This window comes from Alligator sinensis, unplaced genomic scaffold, assembly GCF_000455745.1.
Source record: "Alligator sinensis unplaced genomic scaffold, ASM45574v1 scaffold400_1, whole genome shotgun sequence".
NCBI lineage: Eukaryota > Metazoa > Chordata > Crocodylia > Alligatoridae > Alligator > Alligator sinensis.
In genome coordinates, this window is record NW_005841897.1 from 966921 (window position 1) to 973539 (window position 6619).

Here is a 6619-nt window from a genome sequence, read left to right on the forward strand (position 1 = left end):
AGTCACTGCTTTCCAGGATGCAGCCCCCCATTCTGTGTGCACAGTTTACATTCTTTGTTGTTACATACAGAGCTTTGCCTTTGGTTGTACGAAAAACATTTTTGCTAGTGGGCCCGGTTTATCAAATGATTCAGATTGCTCTGTCCTCATTTTTATCCAGTCTGTCAATTGTCACTAGCAAATTGATCAGCTATTATTTTATCCTTGCTTCCAAATTGTGGATAGAAATATTGATTAGTATTAGACCTTTTACCAATCCTTACAGAGCCCTGCTGGAAATACCCTATGACAACTACTTTTTAAGATCCATCAGCCAATTAGTTCTTATTTCATGTACTGTGTGCTGTATTGATATTGTGCAGTGCTAACTGACAGCTTGAACTGGAATCTTTATATTTCACTGGACAGTTGGCAGTTTGTTCTGGCATCTTTTGTTTAACCTTTTCCCTATTGTGCCACCCATGTCACAACATAGAGAGTTTTTGGAACTCTGATATCAGCCATGAAAAGTGTGGTACAAGTCCTCTGGACATGTTCACAATCCCAAAGTGAGAGCCCATAATTTGTCATAAGTGTTGAAAAATCTCTTATGAAACTATCCAGAGAATGAACTAGTTAAGGAGCTCCTGTCATAGGTCATTGCCAAGTAGGGTGGCCATCATAGAGGACATTCCGGTTTTCTGCTACTCTGTCCTCTATTGGTATGGGCCCTGATGCCTTTATGTCTTCTATTTTTCTCTTCAATAGAAAAATAGAGGACATAAAGGTGCCTGGTTTTGTATCAGTAGAGGACAGAAGACAACCAGACTGTTCTCTATGATGGCCAACCTATGCTAAGCCTAGCTTTCATTCTAAATTTAAAACTTTTGAGGCGGGGACCATCTTTTTGCTGCAAGCAAATAATGACTAGCCACATGGGGACCTAACCCTTAACCGGTGACTTCTCAGTGTTACTATAGTACAAATAACACAAGAATAACCAACTAGTCCGGTGTCCTGTCTCTAGCACTGGCCAATATCAGGTGCTTCCAAGGAATCCTCAGTAGGCTGATGTGGGATAATCTATCTCCCATGAAGGTCCTACCTTGACCCTAATAAAGATGATGTTAAGCCCCAAACCAGAGGTTCTCACTGCCTTCCAATACTCTTTTTAGCATTACGTGAAACAACTCTGGGTATTCAAGTTATGCCTACAGATGTCCAATCTGCCTCTGTCTTGCCAAATTCTTTGCCTCTGTATCATCTTGTGCCAATGGCATGCTATGATCTAACTGTGCAGGGTGTTAATAAATTGTAATGTGTTAAGCAATATACTGGAATCTTTCACCACCACTGGTATTCACACACTGCCAAACTGAAAATACAGCAGCTGAAATTGTGAGAAGCAGCAGTGCGCAACAGTTTAGTTCAAGGAATAAAGAGTGTTGTATTCAGTGACACTGGAGGGTGCATTTAAGTTGGCAGAATGAAGTTATCCAAAGTGCTTTGCCAGAACACTGGGGTTAACACCCTGCCTCCCACAGAATGTCACTATATCCTTGAATACCACAACTGGCTGGGATTTCTGTTTTACATCCCCTCCGGCAGCTCGGCTCCCCTAATCATCACACCGCAGGTCTGGTTTGATGTGGATGGGGGAATGCCAACTATTCAAGAAACCTACTCAAGTGCTGCAGCATCCTGGTGGTTCCTTGGAAGTCTCCCATCCGAGCTGTCATCTTCAGCTTTCAGGATCAGGGCAGAATGGGGTAGTAGGGCTTCAGCACTCTGTGCCAATTCAGAAGAACTGGGCTTAGAAATGCCAGCTGCTGCTTTCAGAATCAAACTTATTTTACTCTGACCCAACTGATGGACCTGGATTGGAGCAAAGGAAGAAAAACGGACCCATTCCCAAGTCCTTTTCACTTGTATCCAGATTCTACACAGCATCCCTTGGATAACGTTTATCGCACAACATGATGGTCATGAAGTGCTTGCGTGGCTTTTCCAGCAGTCACCTACAGAGCAACGGGGCAAGCATACCTCCCCGATAGGTCAGTCTCTACAAATCAGTCAATCAGTCTCCTATAACCTCCAGGGTCACAGGACCTATCATAAAAGCTCGCTTCTGACCAGAAGTCCTACTCCTGATATTTCACCTGTTTTTAGTAATCTCATATATTTGGCACTGTCTCCAGGCACCTAGATAACATGGGAGATCGTGCTGCTGAGCAAAGAGTTGGACAGAACAATGTAGATAAAGGCCATGCAGATGTCAGCTGGAGGCCTTATCTCTGATCTTTCCACCTCAGTAAGACTAACCCTACCGAGTGGAGCTATGGTAGCTGGCATATGCTTTACATCTAGAGCAATAATTTCATGAAGCTTCCAACAAAGCTAGTTACCATTCCTATCTCTTTCCTCTGGAAATGGGTGCCACTAGGCTTATTTCAAGGTCATGATTTGTGAAGGATAGGTGTCTGCTCTCATTTGAAATCCACTGGGAAATGCCTTCTTTCCTTAGCCTGATGAGGCTAGGTTCAGACTTGGTTTAAGCCAGGGGCAGGCAATTATTTTGGGTGGAGGGCCGCTTACTGAGTTTTGGCAAGCCATCGAGGGCTGCATGATGGGCAGCCAGAGACAGATGAATATTAATTTTCTAAATTTTTACGGTCCCTGCGGGCCGGATAGAATGACCTGGTGGGATGCATCCGTATTTGGCCCACCCGTTTTAAGCTTATACAGTGCAACTAAATTTGATGGTGTAGGTAGGAAAACAGAGCTATACCTATTGAGGTCTACAGGAGATAGAAGTGGCAGCCAGAACTCTTGGAAAGGAATTCAGGCCAGGGAAAACTCTGTCCACTTCAATGGAGGTGCCCCTTATGACAGCAGCTCTGAATCTTGCCCTTTGGGGTTTCTGTTCAAAACATCATTGCCAACCAAAGCCACTCTTCCAATTTGATGAACAATGGTTTCCCTGGAGTTTGGATTGCTTACATACACGAGTAGAGCCAAGGGGCAGAAGTCCTGAATCTCGCTGCAGGTCAGTGAGATAGGCAAAACAACTGGCGGTCATTTAGCAGCATGTTTTGTTAGCAGCATGTTTTGTGATGCGGACTAGTTAGAAGGGAACGCAGGTGTCTGGAGATGACCAGCTAGTGAAAGAACCCCTCTGCTGCATACAGGCACACCTCAGCTAGGAGCTTTGATCCTGGCACCAAGTGCTTCTGTGAAGCAGAGCAATGCATGCAGCGAGGGAGCAGCTGGCAGAGAAGCCAAACAAAACACTCATCCAAAGAAGAAATGAGACTGCACAGAGGATCCTTTTCTTCTGTGTCCTTAGTGCCCCTGCCTTCAACGATGCACACTGAGCTTCCTCCACTCAGAAAATGAAAACTCTCCACTCTCTAAGCCCTTCATGGCTACATCTTGCATGACAAAGTGGTCTGCTATTGAAGGGAGGCAGCAGGAACTTCAGCCTGTGGTGAGTAACAGCTCCTGTTGCGGTTTGGTAGATAGCACTGGACATTTGGGAACAGGCAGGTTTTTGTCGCCTTTAATGTGATTTATTCTCATTCCTAATTCATTGAAAAGCTCGTCTCCCATTATTGTCCTTACTAATGCTGCAAAGGAAATACAGAGTGACTAATAGATGTTGCAATATGCAAAGTGTTCAGGGGGGCAGCCCTGGAAGTTCAGCAGACTGCTCCTCCATGGTAGGTTGGTGATGGACACTTGTGAGGGCTGGTTTAGGGGAATAAGACAGGGGCCTGGACTGGTGGGAGAGTAGCACCCTGATTGTTTCCTAGCTGAAAATGAACCCAGAAAATTCAATTTGCAGTAGCTCAAGACATAACCCCCTGGCTACATCCAATCCTCATCTCTTATCTTTGTGCAGCCTCCATCTCATATTCATCACCAGCTGGGGGTGTCTGCTATTGCCTCTGCCATCCCACACGCACAGCATCTATTGTCTGCACATTGATTCCCACCTACAAAGAAAAAAGGGAACTATATCTTTTCTGTGCCAAGTAAACAGAGTGGACTAATCAATGTATTGTGGTGGTGAAATTGAGGTTGTCTTCTCTGGTCTCCTTTGCTGCATTTTAACAGAGTCTCTCTAGACATGTCCTATGTATTCACAGGACTGATTTGTTTGTTGGAGCTGTAGCAGGGCCTTCATTATTCTAACCTCTTTCTGCAGGAGTTTAATAAAACATAAGGGCTCCAAGGAACGTAGTTTGTTAGTGCTACAACTAATCAGCTCAAAGACCCACTTTGAAATTTAGCCAAGGACACAAAAGAGAGTTTAGTAGTCTCAGAGAGTTTTTAGTTCACACATACAGAACAATGGTTCCCTGCTCTTCTGTAGCATGATAACCACAAAGGGTCCCAAAGCATTTTGCAGCCATTAATGAACAGAGCCTTACAAACCACCTAGTGCATATTGTAACTTGCCCAAGATCGCTTAGCAAATTAGTGACAGCATGAAGAATAGAAGCTAGGTCTCCCAGGCCCAGTGCACCACCACCTTAAACTTTCACGTCACAGTCCTCCCAACAAGTTCGCTTGCCCAGAGTTCATATCAATCAGTGAAAAGAGCTACAAACTGAACCTGGGAATCTTGATTCCCAAGCTAGAGACAGACGTTCAAAAAGCCTGAGCCTGAATTGATTACATTTTTGCAGTTTAGTCTAACCTGCCTAAGCTGAACTGGTTTGTAACTGCACAGACGTCCCCTCTGGACTGAGGAAATTCAGGCACATGCCTTCAGTGACTCTGGCTAGAAGCCGGGGGACGCTAGAACAGCCTTCCCTTCCCTTCCATAGTGCTGAGCTGAGGTGGGGTGTGGCTAGGCCCCCGCCCCACAGGACACTCATTAGGGAGGGGTCCCCACCCCTTGATAACAGAGTATTTATCAGCTATGATAAGCATTTAGCACCCCATCAGAAAACAAACCTTTTCTCATTAGTTCAAGCTCTTCTTAAACAACTTTTTCCAAGGAAGGAATGGAGGGACATTACCAGCTGAGCTGTTGATTAGCTCCAAAAAGCCCTAAGCAGACACTGTCCTGTCTACCTTACACAGACACCTCTCAGCATTAGATCGTGCTGTGGGAGGGAGGGATCCCTGCTTAAGCAGCGAGGGGAGGTGGGGCAGGGGGAGCCAGGCAGTCCCTGCTGTGCCTGCAAGTCTCTGCTGAGCTCCAGTGAGGGAGCAGAGGGAAGAGGCCAGCCCAGCTCTCTGGAGCAGAGAGCATGCCGGGATGCTGGGGGACTCTGATTTAACTTAAACCAGGAAGGGGTCTGGGACAGACATTGCACAAACCGATTTGACCCTAATCAGTTAAGTCTGATACTACATTCAACCAGGTTTCTCTCAAACCAGTTTCAGCCATTTTCAAACTGGTTTATGTGAACTGCATGTCTGTTTTGTTACAGGTTTAAACCAGTTTCTGATCACTTAAACTGGTTTATGTGTAATGTCTGTCCCTAGCCCCAGTATCAGGTCCCTAACCATTAAACTACATTTCCTACCAGAAGGCAATTCCTTCTCCAAAAGATTTGGGAGTCAAAGGCATGAATCTGAGAGGTTCTTCAGATTAGCACACAGCGGGGCGAAGTTGAGGTGCCTATTGCAAACAGGTAACCTCTGGGGAACCTTTCATATTTGAGCACAAAGTATAAAAACCTTAAATTCAAAATGAAAGTGTGAAGTCTTGCACTCAGAATAGGGCATTGAGATTTCTCTGCCTTGGTGAAGGCCTCTCAAGCCAAAGTGTTAGTTTATCAGTACTGCATAAAACAGTAAGCCATGAGTTTAGAAATGAAAGGCTTGAGCTCTTGATCATATGTATGGATAAAAACTGAATTCTATCTTTGGCAAGTTTGACGTCAATTAGCAGGCATCAGTGAAGGTGAAAGAAGCATTCCTGACTACTGTTCTACGCTCTCTGGACATGTTGCAGAGCATCTTGCTAAATTGGGTCCCTAGTGGCTGATCTCCAGCTTCCTACAGATGACTCCAGATAACAACTTCCGAGTTGTAGTGGAGAATTTCAAATGCTTATCACAACCTAACAAACTCATGCAGAGATGGCATCAACCCAAATCCAAGATGAAGATTTAGGCCTTACCTACCTGTCACTCATACCCCAAATGTAACCAATTCATGGTAGACAGCAAGTCAGCATGGAGACGTGGCATACTACATAGCCCCTGGGCTGCAGAAAAGGGAGCCAGCTGGTTGTGCTGGAGTCTGTATCTGATCAGTGATTACACAGTTTTAGGAGATTTTAACAGGGGTTGTTTAAGCGTTTACAATCCTCAAGACCTTCACCCACTGGAGGGCAGGGGGGGATTCTGGTAAATGTAGCATGAATTTCTGCCATGTAGGCTACAACCTATACCCTTCCTATCATTTACACACATGAATAAACTGCCCTTTATAAGAAAAGCAGCAGCATCCTTCCAAGTCCAATCCTGTCATAACATTGTCTTTATCATTAAAGCAACCATGACTTATTTGGTCTGATGACAGCTTGGGTGCAGCTCACTGTCCTCTGGTATTTGGGCACTCCACTGATCAAGTGCTTTATCTCTCCAGGCAAACCAGAAGAGTCATCCCCTTACAGGAT